Raw genomic sequence first — 15453 nt, 5'->3', positions numbered from 1 at the left:
AAGGCCCGCGGCGCGTGCGCAGGACCCTGAAATTGAGGGGACGCGCAATGCCGCTGTGCATATACCCCTTTGCGCTGTTTTTAAAAACATGTTTTTTAAAATTAAAACAGAAGCGATTCGGCACAAATGAAATTTAAGCTAAAATATTGTACAACACGGAATTTTTAATTAATTTAAACAGAAAGTATTAATTATATTGTTCGTGCACATGTGAAGACGTCTAAATCGACGATCGTTCGCGAACGCGGCTGCGTGTGGAGCAAGGTGAGCGACTTGGCGGAACGTCACCGCAGAAGCTCCTTTGCACGGTAGTATACAATGAATTATGCGTCTACGTCCGTGTGTTTCCTGTCGTCGAGGGCCAGTGTACGACGTGTCATGATGATGTACTCGTCATCATGCTCCTTTCAATCCTTGTTCTTTCTTGGTCTCACACCTGCTGCTCCACGGAACACAATCTGCAGCAGCAGGTTGTGTGAGTGACTGAGAGAGACTGTGAGTGTGTTCCACTGACTGATGACTGATGTATATGGATGAATGACGTAGTATCTACTACCAGTGTAAGTTACAATGGTGAATAAGGTGTGTGGGCTGGTAACACTACACAGAGTTCATTGGAAGTTGCTTGGAGAAAAGTGTCTGCTAAATAAAAGTGTAAATGTGTCTGTGTGGGTTTCCTGGTGCTCTGGTTTCCTCCCACACTCCAAAGACATGGTGTTCAGGTTCCCCCATAGTGTGTGAGTGACAGAGAGAGTGTGTTCCACTGATGTATGGATGAGTGACCCAGTGTAAGTAGTGTATCTAGCAGTGTAAGTTACCATGGTGAATAAGGTGTGTGGACTGATAACACTACATAGAGTTCATTGGAAGTTGCTTTGGAGAAAAGCGTCTGCTAAATAAATGAATGTAAATGTAATAATACAGTTTGGAAATCCTAAAAGTAGCTGGGGACACAACTAATAATGACAAGTGCTCAGAGAGCCAAAAACAGGTGTGTGTGTGTGTGTGTCGTCGTGGCACATGGTGGTCGCTGCAGGTGACAGGTGGCCTGTAGTACAGTGCTGCTCACACACCTGCTCAGGTGTCTTCTGCCCTCCTCTGAGATGTAGCTACTGTCAAGTGCTCCTATCCCTCAGCTGTCAGCGTTAATTCCCTCCATGAAGCAAATTGTTGTGAGGGAGGTCAAAATAACATTATTTGTCTGGGGGGGGATTCCCAGACCAAAAATGTGTCACCTGCAATTAATAAAAAACCAGAATAAGATGTATTTTTGTGCATGGCAGCAGGGTGTTGTGTAGTGTTACAGTTTGTTTCACGGTATCACTAAAAGAAATCCCTTTATGATTTTGTAAGTATATTTGCATTATTAAAGCTTCATATGCAGCACAAATGGGGTGGGGGGAGGGGGGCAGTGATTTACTGTTTTTCTGTATGGGTTTGAAAGTTGCAAAGGTTCACATCCAGTCTCCTGCTCTTGTACCCCTGAATATAGTATTTATCTTGAATTGCTACTGTAAAAAAAATTGCCCTGTTTTATGAAAAGGGTTAAACATTGGAAGCGTCTTAATCACTTTGGAGAAAAGCATCAGCTACATGATTTAATAATAGTATTGAATCTGCTGTCAGCTCTTGAGTTACTCTGAGACTGTTAGAGTGACAGGACATCGTTCTCCCGTTTTTCCCTTGAGCTCAGCTTAAATAATTTTGTGTACGTAGTTAATTTAATTTATTGTGTTTATTGTGTCGTTGGGGTGCAGTGGCGCAGTGGGTTGGACCACAGTCCTGCTCTCCGGTGGGTCTGGGGTTCGAGTCCCGCTTGGGGTGCCTTGCGATGGACTGGCGTCCCGTCCTGGGTGTGTCCCCTCCCCCTCCGGCCTTACGCCCTGTGTTGCCGGGTAGGCTCTGGTTCCCCGCGACCCCGTATGGGACAAGCGGTTCTGAAAGTGTGTGTGTGTGTGTGTGTGTGTGTGTGTGTGTGTGTGTATTGTGTCGTTTTCTGAAACGCTCCCATGAGTGTTCTTTGTTTACGGAGTTGCTGTGTTGGATCACTGCCCCGAACCAGGGACGGGAGTCGGGCTGTTGGGAGTCATCGGTTTCTGCGTGTTTCCCAGAAGCGTGCTGAAGATATGTGTGGAAATAACATGATCGTGTAACGGGGAACGAATAACGTGGCTCGCTGCATGGAAAAGTGTGTATGTTTTTGGTTTGAATCCCGCTTGTGCTCTAGTCCCCTTCGCCAAGGCGCTTTCCCTCAATTGACACCGGAAGGATAATCTAATGTTCGCGTTAATAAAACACGCTCAAGATGCTTGCAAACTGCCTTGGACAAAAGCATCGGCGAAGTAAGGGGTGATGATTGTTATCTTTATTTTCGATTTCTCTCTGATTTTCCTTGTTTTAAAATTGTACGGTAATTTACCTTGAGATCGAGTACATGGAGCATCTTTCTCTTTGCCATCAAAGGTTTTGTCACTAATGAAAGAGTCACCTGAGAGGTACAGAGTAGTCATATGTGATGAAAACTTGCCATCTGTGCTGTGGAGATATCGAATTTGTTTGCATTCATTAATCAAGGTCATGTTTATACTTGCTGCATGTATGTAATAAACAAATCAAAGCATCGTAATATTTCTTAATGCTTTGTACTTGCTTTTGGAAAAAAAAAAGATTGCTAATTCATGCAACAATTTTCTTGCCTTGCCGCAGCGGTTGCAGGCTCCTGGAAGCGTAGGGAGTCTGGCAGGGTACGCCTCTGATGTGATGTCTCTGCATTGCAGTGTAACAGAAGACAATGATGTGGTAAATAAGGCACGTACTGTAACGGCACCGTTTGAGGGTACAACTGGCCGGTGATCCACTACATCAACTCATTTAAGATGACTGAAAATAAAAATATGCGATCTGCACAACCTCCCGCTCGGTGATGTCGACCGATTCATCACAGAAACGTGCGATGTTTGTCAGCTTCGGGCCGCTTTCAACTTTATTACCTGCGCAACCGGTAAAAGCTTAATAAATCAGATCTATTAATTATTTTGCAAGTAAGGTTATGGGGAAAAAAATGTAGATATAGCTATATTAATAAAATACCTTGTAATATTTTTCATTTCACTTTTTAAAATTATTCCTTGAGCTGCAAAACGTGAACCCATGTGAGGTGATGACTTCTAAAAAAATTTTTTTTGTTTGAAAGCCAAATCTCGTTTCAGTGCAGGATGATGTGTTTGGCCCGGGATTTGCAGGACAGCTGTCAGGAGGAGTCGTCGTTGTGAGCAGCTCAGGAGGTAGTGACATTATTTTGCTTTCCAGAGAGGGCTCGCGGGAGATCCGCTCCCATCTGGGCTACGTGGGTTGCGTGGAGAGTAGAATGCACTTGGCCCACATCTTTTAATTTCCTTTGCTTTTGCAAAGTTAATGCTGCTTAGGGCATCGCAAAGTTAACATTTATATTGAGGAATGAGCTGTAAATCAGGAGCCGATGTGACGTTCAAAGGCCTAATGGCTGTTATTTCACTTATGCATAAATAAGTTATTTTCCCTTTGCCTGCAGTCGCCTAAGGAAGGGCACCAAGCGCAGAAGAACACGAGCTGCCGGAAGCCTTTAATACCTCTGTGATTGCTGTTTATGAGAAGCAATTAGACAGAGTGCCTCCTCATTACATCCCGCAATTGAGTTTGAGACGACGGATTTCATTTACATGCAGCCGAAGAGTATCGACCGACAGTATGTTTTCGTTAACTGCTTTCGTGCCGCTTTTTAAAATATGAAAATAAGAAAGCTTTTGCTTTGATTTTATTTTTAATAGGAAGGGGGCGCGGTGACGCAGTGGGTTGGGCCGGGTCCTGCTCTCCAGTGGGTCTGGGGTTCGAGTCCCGCTTGGGGTGCCTTGAGATGGACTGGCGTCCCGTCCTGGGTGTGTCCCCTCCCCCCTCCGGCCTTACGCCCTGTGTTGCCGGGTAGGCTCCGTGACCCCGTATGGGACAAGCGGTTCTGAAAGTGTGTGTGTGTGTGTGTGTGTGTGTGTTATTTTTAATCCTATTTACTAAATATTAGGTACTCCAGTCCCCAGATAACAGGGTTCTGTACCATAAAAACCTCTACAGCAAAAATGAGGTACAAAAAATACACTGTTTTCTAAATTCAGTGGGTTTGTTTTACACTGAAATGGCATTTTTGCCCTTCATTCTGCTTTTTTACTTCCATAACATGCAGTAGTGATGCATTTCTACAGTATGAGAACCACACGGTTTAAAATGTAACATGTTTGGGAATAGGCTAAAGCAGATTTATTACTAAGATATAAATAAGGTACAAGAATAATAATTCAAAAAAGGCTTTAAAAATCTTTTGTCTATTTTTACTATGGAATTTTTAAGTACTAAGCTCCGTAGTTGTTTCAAACTACATATTGAAGATGTAAATCTGGACAACTGGTTATTGATAATCAACGAATGAAAATATAACATTCAACGACAAGCTGCAAAGAAATTAGTTTTGTTGCAAAATATGTCAGTGTTTTATCATCGTTTCATTTTGTCGTCCTGCTTAATTTTGGGTGACATTTTCTCCTTTCCCGAGAAATAATGCAAATTCGATGAGCTCATAGAGGGAATTTTCTTAACGATGTAGCTGGACTAAACAAAGGAACCCTGTGTTTTCAGGGGTGGGTGTATATAATTCATAACTTGGTGAGGTATAATGGTTTAGCGTATTTTTAATAGTAGCTCAGTAATGGGGAGAGGGTGAAAAGAGTTTTTATTCCTCATTTTGTTTTATTTTTCTAATAACGTTAGAATACGACCTTTGCTAACAATGACGCTACGAGACCTTTCGGTGAACTTTAAGTGGTTATTCTGCCAGAATGCCTTGATCGCTCCACTCTGCCCATGGATGCTGACATGCTAATGGAGCCGTGTGTTTTGCTGTCCTCTCTTACTGTTCGACCTTCCTCCAGGCATTGGCTTTGCTGCGTAGGCAGAGATTGAAATGTTTTTTTTCTGATTTATTTTTGAGTGCGCTGCTCTTCTGGAGTACTTTTTTAATTCGTAGCATACACCATGGTGCCATGTCTGTTTTGAAAGACCCGGGGTCCTTTGTTCCTTCCTATTTTTCGGAGGGATTATTGATACTAAACATCTGAGCAGATGAAGGTCACCCAACAAAAGTGACAGTAAAAAAAAGAGTAAGAGTTATTTATTAATTTGGTGACTTTGTCTAAAGGGACCGACAGCGTTGGTATAATTATGATGATTCACCCATTTGTACATTTGTGTAGATTCATACCGCAAGGCGACGGTCTCAACCGCTACGCCACCTGTCTTGATACAAAGAGCAGAACGATAAGCTCATGCTTCATACTTTACTATCCTCTTTAGTTCTGTCTTACCCAGTACACACACATTTTCTGAACCGCTTCTCCCATACGGGGTCGCAGGGAACCAGAGCCTAACCCGGCAACTCGGGGCGTAAGGGACACACCCAGGACGGGACGCCAGTCCATTGCAAGGCACCCTAAGCGGGATTTGAACCCCAGACCCACCGGAGAGCAGGACCCGGTCCAACCTGCTGCGCCACCGCACCCCCCGCTCTTACCCAGTAGCTAATGTAAATTATGTGGATATCTGCATAACTGAAAATACCCACTTTCTCTCCCCTTTGCTGACTGTTTATCCTGGTCAGGGTTGCGGCAGTCTAGAGATAATCCAGGAATCTCTCGGGTTTGAGGCTCCCTGGGTGGAAGGTCGGTCCATCGCGGCGTAGCCACACATGCATGCGCTCACTCACCCTGTTCGTGCATTACAGGCGGTTTAGTGACACTTATTTAACCAAGCTGCATGTCTTTGGACTGTGGGAGGAAACCAGGGCACCCAGAGGAAACCCATGCAGTCATGGGGAGAACATGGAAACTCCACAGAAACAGAGCTGAATTTGAACCTATGCCCAAACAGCCCAGTCCGTTCCTCCCTAAACACAATTGTTGTCATAAAAAAAAGTTTGTTTCTTCTGATACGTGTCACTGTAATTGAATGCAACACATATTATCATGTAACTTGGTACTTTAGATGCCAATAGTCGCACTAAGCAGAAAGTCTAGCCAGGGAGACAAAACCTGTGAATAATTATTGTTCTTATTCCAATACAAATATTTAACGTGAATTCTGGAGTTGATGGGCAAGTGAAACAGAATTCACAAAAAAAATGGGAGACGTTCAAGGTTTTAAAATGTGTGGGTGTGCATTTGCATAACCGTTTGTGCGAGTGGGTGTTTATGACAAGCGTGAGTGTGTGTGTTTTGATGGAGTTTATAAGAATATGCTGCATAAGGTGTGGATCCCCTTGTGTACACATACTACAACATATGCGCGAGCGAAGTGCACTTGAAAATGGTCTGTTACTCGTTTTCGTATCACGTCATTCAATTTTGCTTAAAGTTCCTTTTTTTTTTTTAACAGTCTATTATCACGGGGGCGTAGCATCGTATTTGGCCGCTTGACCGGTGGTGTAATACGCACCTTGTGGGGTGATCAGGCAGAAGATGCAAACTTTGCAATTGCAAAATAAAGTGAATCGAGTTTTCGGAAGTCAGTTTTTCAAGAGAGAACGTGCGGGAAATCGAAGGTAATACTCAATAGTAGTCTGGGAAGTCTTATGAATATAGGTTTATGTGAATAAAGGTAGGGGGTGCAGTGGCGTAGTGGGTTTAGCCAGACCCTGCTCTCTAGCAGGTCTGGGGTTCGAGTCCCGCTTGGGGTGCCTTGCAATGGACTGGCGTCCCGTCCAGGGTGTGACCCCTCCCCCTCCAGCCTTGCGCCCTCTGTTGCCGGGTTAGGCTCTGGCTCGCACGACCCTGCTTGGGACAAGCGGCTTCATCAAGTGTGTGTGAATAGAAGTAGAACGTGGGAATAGACTGAAATACATTGTTACCTAAAAATGTGCACCCAACACCACGTACTACTGCTGAGGACTCATTTACACTCTGTGGAAGTTCTTTCTTGGCATAGAGTAGAGCACAAGCTGGTCACTGAGGGAATTCTCTAAATACAACTCTTGGCCTAGATGCTTCTGGGGAAAAGGACTTCAGTGCCGCAGTATAAGCCGCCCTCATGTATGTTGCATTATCTGTATCGAACACTGGCAATACGAAAATGCTGAAGGCATTTTACCACAGCCATGGAACCAGTGGAGTAGTTGCCAAGAAAAGTGTCTGCGAGGTAGACGAAGACCCTGGTAGACGTATCCTTCCGCAGTGGTGCTAAAAAGTACGTTCGGGATGCATTTGCCCTCTACACCTGGAGTCTCAGCAGATACCACATCTACAAGTTTTGCCCCAAGACGTGCCTTCAGCGATTCCTTTTCATTCTCATAGACTACCTTCAGGTAACTGTTTTGAAGCTGGTGAGCACCAGAGGTGGCATCTCCACTGAGAAGCCTTTCCTTCAGAAACGTCCTCGTTACAGGATTATTGTTTTTTCCACAGTGGAACGTTGACAGCTCTGCAGGTGGAGATCCATCCTTCACAAATCTAAGCACACAATGAATGACACATATGCCTATTTAGATTAAAATATTAATTCATCCAGGCACATGCATGCATGTCTGCTACCTCATTTTCTTTTATATTTTAAGTTCTAATTGTGTTAATGAATGATTTACGTGAAAAACTGTTTTTGGCTCACCTTCGTTCTTTCGGTACTAGCTGTGGAAATCAACGCAAAAGCCTGTGTCATGGTCGATTGTTTCTGATTTGTGGTTTCAGTCGCCCTTCTCTCGTGTTTTGCAGTAAGAAAGCGATAGTTGGTCATCGATTTTCGTTTGTTCCAATGCAATATTGCACAGAGTAGGGAAAAAGAAAAGTTTTTCCGAACTCTCATGCAAAACGTTGGGGAATTGTTTCGCACAATCTTTGGCTGCTGTTTTTGCTGGTAAATGGTACTGATTTAAACGTGAATGGTGTGTTAATGAATTTGAGTCAAACCATGGTTCTGGATTGGATGATTATTTATGAAATTTTATTAAATCTATTTCTCTATTGTTCAGTTGACCATCTTCTGTAGTAATATTGTGGGGAGCGGGAAAAATTGCAAGCTGTTGCAATAATGTAGGGGTTGATTGAGCTTGCATAAATTGTTGCAATTCTTAACAAGTTTGCGACTCTCTGGAGGGACAGTTTCATATTGTGTTCTTCCCTCCCATGATTGAAAATGATTGAATAATTATTACATCAAATGACGTGAACTTCATGCAAATGTATGATAAATGGATTTTGACCCTCAGTAAGTGCAAACCCATCTTCACTTTGCCTTTTCTAGCCAAGATCCTCATGTGATATTGGGTCCGGTCCAAATCAAAAGACAAGAAAGTCGCCCTTTACACTACAGTGTCATGCTTAAACTGGCAGGGTTTAGTCACCTTGGCGTCAGTATGAGTTTCTGAGCTTCAGGTGCTACTTTGCCATAGTTTGAATGTGTATGGGGTTCCTCAGGGTTCCGATATAGGTCCCTTATTCTTTTCTACCTTTCACACATAACTGAGGAATATTGGAATGACTTTCCAGGCAGAACTTTGATGGGTATTCTTGGGCAGAGACACTTTAAAGAATGTTGTTTGGCAATTGATAATGATATTGTGACATTCATATGCAACATTTGATTCTTCTCTCTGCATGTCTTAACATCAGGCATCCCAAGCTGTACTTATCACGAATACGTCTTTAAAACCACAATTCCATAACAGAATATTTTTTTAATTATTATTATTTACATTTACTTATTTAGCAGATGCTTTTCTACAAAGTGACATACATTTCAGAAAACAACACAAAAAGGTCATTACGTTCACAGATGGAGAACTCTGGATGCACACACATGAATCTTTAATACAGTCAATTTTTCACGTACCGCCGCATGAACCAGTGTAGATTACACAAGTAGCTGCATGTCGGCTTTTTTAAAAAGTTGTTGTGAAACAGATAACATTTCACGTTTATCGAGCACTTAGGAGATCAGGGGAGAACTGAGTCTGAAAGAGGTGTTTTGAGACCCTTCTTAAAATATATATGATAAAGTAAACCAGTTTTGGCCTTTTTTCAGAAGCGAGAGGGAAGAAGTGAGTAGGATAAATTATGAGACTGGTAGAGGGCAGAAAGAGAGTGGGTGGATGCCAGCTCCTTGGATGGTGCTTCTTAATTCTGGGATGGCAGGGACTCTAGCTCTTGCCCATCTGCTCAGAGAAGTGCTTGCTGGGCCTGTCGGAGGCTTAGTGAGCAAGTGCAGCTCAGTGCACCTGTTGCGGCAGCGAAGGATCCAGCCCTGCCTGCTTTACTGAGGCTCATTTGCAGGTAGCGGAGTAGGAGGCTGCAGAGAACCACCCCACCGAGCAGTTTGAGGGAGGTCTTCCTCACCACACACAATTCATAGAAATAGAGGCACGAGGGCGACGTTCATAGAGGGCGGCACGGCGGTACGGCGAGTAGCGCTGCTGTCTCACAGTGCCTGGGTGGTGGAGGAGGATGTGAGTTTGATCCCCGCTCAGTCTCTGTAGAGTTTACATGTTTTCCCCGTGTCTATGTGGGTTTCCTGCCGGTGCTCTGGTTTCCTCCCACAGTCCAAAGACATGCTGTTCAGGTTCCCGTGTAGTGTGAGAGTGACAGAGAGAGAGTGTGTGTGTTCCACTGATGTATGGATGAGTGAGTGACCCAGTGTAAGTAGTGTATCTAGCAGTGTAAGTCACCTTGATGAATAAGGTGTGTGAGCTGGTAACACTACATAGAGTTCGTTGGAAGTCGCTTTGGAGAAAAGCATCTGCTAAATAAATAAATGTAAACAGTATTGTGTTCCATTATGTTTTCCCTTACTACTTCTCCGTTCAGGTAGTGATTAAATCAGCTCGCTGTGCGTTGAGTGATTTTACAAATTACATAGTAATGTGTATCTGGATTAAAATAAACCACACATTATATATAAGGGATCTTTAATGTTACATTAATTCATGTCTATGAAGCTTTTCTTCAAAGCAACTTACATTGATAAGCTATTTATACGACAGGGTAGTTTTTGTTGTAGCAGTTCAGGGCAAGTACCATGCTCAAGGGTACGACGACAAGAGGTCGGATTCAAACCAGGGTCCTTCAAGTCCAAGGTAGCAACTTTAACCACTGCGCCACCTGCTGGCCCCAAAACTAGTTATGTGAGCTGTGTTGTAAGTGCATTTTGTAGCCTTAATCTTCTTATTAAAGATCAGCATCTCAGCAGATTTTTGCAGTGTAAATGTGGTACGTTCTTCATTTTGAACTTCTTGCTTCTTGTGGACTTCTTCAGTTTGAATACCTTTGTCCTCATCCATCCCTTTTAGTTTTGAGGTGTTCCAGACATTTTTTTTTTTTTTTTTTTTGGCTGTTCTTTTTTACTGTGCCCTGAGATGCCAAGGCCTCCTTTCTGTCTCATACACACGCGCACATTTTCTCCACGGACAGCAGGAAAAGCTGTCGGGAGCATTGGGTGGGAGGCTGGCCATTAATCTGAGCAGTTGCGAGGCACCGGGGGTGTGCAGCGAGGAGGAGATTGCCGGAGGTCGGCAGGGGTCACGGTGCGCGCGATCAAAGTCCATCTTTAACATTAGCAGCAACTGAACGGTCACACCGTGATAATCTGAATAGTTTTAAATTACTCTGACTCATTTTTGGGTGCGATTGTCTGCAAGTTATTTTTTTGAACCTTTGTTCATAAGCTTACAGAACAACCCTCAGAAAGCGATTCATTCTGCTTCATAAAAATGATCATTGCTGTTAATGTATGTATTAATTCAAACGTGTAGTTTTTTTTGTGTAACTAGTGGAACGATGTCCTAAGCAACTGTGTAAATCTATTTCTCGGTAATGAAATGAGAAGAACGTGTTAGCCTTGTGTATAACGTGCGCCCGGCACTGTGACTAATAGTCTAACTGGTGGGTTACACTCACACGCAAAGTCTCTGAAACCGCTCGTTCCATACGGGGTCGCAGGGAGCCGGAGCCTAACCCGGCAACACAGGGCGTAAGGCCGGAGGGGGAGGGGACGCACCCAGGACGGGACGCCAGTCCATCGCAAGGTACCCCAAGCGGGACTCGAACCCCAGACCCAGCGGAGAACGGGACCTGGTCCAACCCACTGCGCCCCCTGGGTTACACGCTCTTTACACAAAGATGCCCAGATGTACAGTATTTATTAATCAATTCATAATGTCACAGTAATATTTCTAGAATTTCTTTTATTTTTCAGCATTGCACACACACACACACACACACACACACACACACACACACACACACACACACACATTTTCAGAACCGCTTGTCCCATACGGGGTCACAGGGGAACCGGAGCCTACCCGATAACACAGGGCGTAAGGCCGGAGGGGGAGGGGACACACCCAGGACGGGACGCCAGTCCGTCGCAAGGCACCCCAAGCGGGACTCGAACCCCAGACCTGCCAAAGAGCAGGACCCGGTCCAACCCACTGCGCCACTACGCCACCGCACCCCCTGCCTAGTGTAAACCGAAAACAAATTCCACAAAAGAACATCATAACTACTGTCAAGCACAGTGGTGGCAGTATAATGGTGTGGGGATGCTTTGCTGCTTCTGGGCCTGAGCAACTTCCAATAAATATTCAAAATACAACTTCTGCTTCCTACCAGAAAATCCTAAAGGAGACTGTTCGGTCTTCAGTCCGTAAGCTGAAACTGAAGCGCAGTTCAACAGAATTAAAATAACTCTGGCAGTGATGTTGTTTTTTCTTTTCCTTCCCCACAAAGTATAATGGAATAGTTTGAAATTGAAAAGCAGGTTCGCCTTGAAGAGGTGGTGGATGCGTCCGCAGACTTGTTTGTGTCACGATAACGATGTGTTTTGCTCCTGGGCTGACCAAGTAAGGTTGTGGGTTCCGAGACCTTGGTTCATTATTCAAGACTGGTTAGTCAAATGTGACACGGAGAGACCCAGGGACTCTTCTTCAGTTCTGCGTGCAGCAGCAAAGACGGTGGTATTGGGCCAAGCGGCTGCTGCGAGAATTGCGTGTCTGAGTATCGCCGATATCCATCCGTTGCGAAATTCGCTTTTGTCTACTTAGAGTTGGACGTCGCCTTTAACGTAATGTTGATGTCAGCAACGTGACAGGTCTGCTGTCCCCATCCCTGATGGTTCCTGCCTCACAACATCTGCTCTTGGGATAGACTCTGCACTCCCGTCACCTGCACTAGACGAGTACTTATTGGTGAATGAATGAACAGATAGGGTTTAAAAACAAACTCAAAATAATCACACACACACACACACACACACACACACAAACCACTTGTCCCAAGCAGGGTGGAGACGCACCCAGGACGGGACGCCAGTCCACTGCAAGGCACCCCCAAACTCAAAATTATTATATAGTCATATTTTTTTTCTGTTATTTGTGACATTTTAGTGAATTTTTTTAGTTACATATGTGATCCAGGGACCACTTTTTTCCTACCCAAGAAGGCACTATGTTAATTTGACCCCCCCGGCAGTGGGGATTTGACAAAGGTGATGATGTTAGAATAAATAAGCCCTGTTATGTGAGGGATGGTGGACGCACGTTGGTAGAAGGTAAGTCCTCCTATGAAAACATGAGAACTCTGGTTTTGGCCTTGTCTCCCTACCCCCCCCCCCCCCCCATTCCCCATTTGGAGAACGGGGGTCATGTTACACCCAAGAACTCTGGGAACTGAGTAGAGTTTGCACAGCCAGCTTTTTCTGTATCAACACGAAGAAGAAAGTACTGTATGTAGTATTGACCGGAAAAACTTTGCTTGATTGTTTTCTTTCAAGTGTTTTAGAAATTTTTTTTAAAAACTTTTTTTTTTTTAAAAGGCCTACTTGACGTTATTGACTCTGAAGGCCATCACTAGATATAGACACACGAACGCACTATAAGCAGAACAAAACATTCAGAAAGGTGGTGTGACTCATGGCATCCATAAAAAAAAAAAAAAATATGTTGTCTTCTGATTTTCGTTGTAAGATTCTTATTAGTATTCAAAGAGTTGCTTCTTCGCAGAAATGAAGAGAAAGATTTTCACTCAGATAACATTATAAATGAGAAAAAGACTTAAAAGAGTGACCAAACAACTGGACGCAGACTTTGTGTGCCATTGCTTGACAGGTGAAGTAAAATAAACGTATACCTGTCGGTCTTTCTTGGTTGCATAGTCTCCGCTAGGAAACTCTTGACCTTTTTTGCTGAAGTTTTTCTTTTTTTCCCAGTTCCCTTTGGAAAATGCATTTTGCCTGGTGCTTTACAGAGTCAACTTGAATAAAAACGTCCCCCGTAACCAATAAATATGCAGCGATTGATAAGTGGGACGTCCGACTTTGGTGCAGATGGTTGTTCGAGACCTTGTACCCAACGCTTGTGTGAATATTATTGCAACAGATGTAACAGGTTTTGTCTCCAGGATAGAGTATGCTGGCAGGAATTGTGCTGAGAAGGATAAATATAAACTTTTCTTGTTTATCTATGCTTTTGCAAGACTGTGGCTTTGTTGCTGATAGGAGCTCCTCCGATTTTCTACCCAGACATGATTTGTATGTGTATGAGGGTTTTGGTCACCAGAAATCATAGCGCCCTGTCTGAGACCTCAATCCATCACTGTCCACTGCGGTATTATGGGTGAAAAGCAAAGTTCAGATGCATTGCTTTTGGCACAGATGAATCAGGCCAATGAATCAGACGCATCGGCACAATCGGAAAGACGGGGTTTTTTTTCCTCCGACACTCACGATATCTCGGGCCTGATTGTTTGGCCACATTTTGTTTCAAGCTCTCTGTTTTCTCCAAAACAACTTAGAATTATTTACCCATTTATACAACTGGGTAGTATTTAGTGGAGCAATTTAGGGTAACACCTTGCTCAAGGGTACTACCGCAGGAGATGAGACTTGAACCTGCGACTTTTGGGTCCAAATGCAACAGCTGTAACCACTACGCTTCCAGCTGTCACTTATATTGGCCGCTTATATACCATCTGTCGGTTATATTTGATCCTTTGTGCCTCAGCTCCATGTCAGCATACCTTCTAGAATAAAAACAAGGAGAAAATCTGCAAAGCGCTAAACAAATTAAAATGTTCAGTAATGACATAAAATATGTCTTACTGTAAATGCGGTTATGGTTTGAAAAAAGTGTTGTAGATGCTTGCGGGGTATGATGATCAATAGTAATTTTCAAGAGTAATTTTCCCTTGAGTGGCTGGTTAATCTGCAAATTTAAACCCTGTACTGGAGTGACCTGACTAATTGATGAGGGATCCAGTCGTGAATTTCTGACGTTTTGATGTGTTATTAAAGAGGGGGCGCAGTGGTTTGGACCGGGTCCTGCTCTCCGGTGGGTCTGGGGTTCGAGTCCCGCTTGGTGTGCCTTGCAATGGACTGGCGTCCCGTCCTGGGTGTGTCCCCTCCCCCTCCAGCCTTTCGCCCTGAGCTGCCGGGTTAGGCTCTGGCTCCCCGCGACCCCGTATGGGACAAGCGGTTCAGAAAGTGTGTGTGTGTGTGTGTGTGTGTGTGTGTGTGATGTGTTATTATTTAAAGGATATAGGTGCAGTGTGTCCTTTTGTGACACGGTCCGTTGTTCTGCGTACGGCAAAGTGTTTGCCCAGCTGGAGCATCTCGCCGCACTTACCGCGGTCCCTGGTCTTCTGCCGGCTTCAGTTCGCCAGCATCCTTTGTCACGGACAGACCCGTTCATGCAGCACCGCTCACCTCTTCCCAAGGGACAGGTAACAAGTTGCTTTGAAGAAGAGTGTAAATGTAAAAGCCTTTTACAGTGATCTACCCTCTTTTACAGCAGGTTGGCACAGTGGCGCAGCAGGTAATGCTGGTACCTCACAGCTCCTGAGATGCTTGTTTGGGCACGGGTTTGAATCCAGCTCAGGGTGTGTGCAGTTTGCAGTTTTTTTGCTGCGTTCCCAACTCGAATTCCTACATTTACATGTATTCATTTAGCTCACGCTTTTCTCCAAAGCAACTTACAATGCTAAGGGTTACCAGTATTTACCCAGTTGTACGGCTGAGTAATTTTTTACTGTTGCAGTTTAGGGTAAGCACCTTGCTCAAGGGTATTACAGCCGGAGGTGGTGATCTGTGACCTTTGACCTCTGGATCTAAACGCAGCAACTCTAACGCCTACGCTACCAGCTGTCCCCGTATATACGTACATCCAAGAAGGTAACAGTAAACCACTTACTGTAAAAACTGTGCTTGTGTTCACTAGGAGTTGTATTCCACTGGATAGTACTTGGATCCAAAGGTTGCAGGTTCAAACCCTGCCTACTGTTGTTGTACCCTTGAGCAAGGTAATTATCCTGAATTCTCCAGTAAAAAATTCCCCAGCTCTATTTATGGGTAAATAACTATAAGTAGCTTAACACTGTAAGTTGCCTTGGAGAAGAG

The 15453-nt window shown here is 44.1% G+C and overlaps 1 protein-coding gene across 3 annotated transcripts in view; it reads left to right on the top strand.

The window, feature by feature from the left end:
* Window positions 1-7: 7 nt before the first annotated feature.
* Window positions 8-15453, top strand: part of fars2 (phenylalanyl-tRNA synthetase 2, mitochondrial) — a 66162-nt gene continuing 50716 nt past the window's right edge. Inside the window, exon 1 of one of the 3 annotated variants that reach the window (XM_018765704.2) lies at window positions 8-308. The gene's annotated coding sequence lies outside the window, so the exon portion shown is untranslated. The remainder of the gene's footprint in view (window positions 309-15453) is intronic. The other 2 variants (XM_018765703.2, XM_018765702.2) reach the window with 2 other exon arrangements.

Source organism: Scleropages formosus, chromosome 5 (assembly GCF_900964775.1).
Source record: "Scleropages formosus chromosome 5, fSclFor1.1, whole genome shotgun sequence".
Taxonomy (NCBI): domain Eukaryota; kingdom Metazoa; phylum Chordata; class Actinopteri; order Osteoglossiformes; family Osteoglossidae; genus Scleropages; species Scleropages formosus.
The sequence above is the reverse complement of the archived record's forward strand: the minus strand, read 5'-3'. Positions and strand labels throughout refer to the sequence as shown.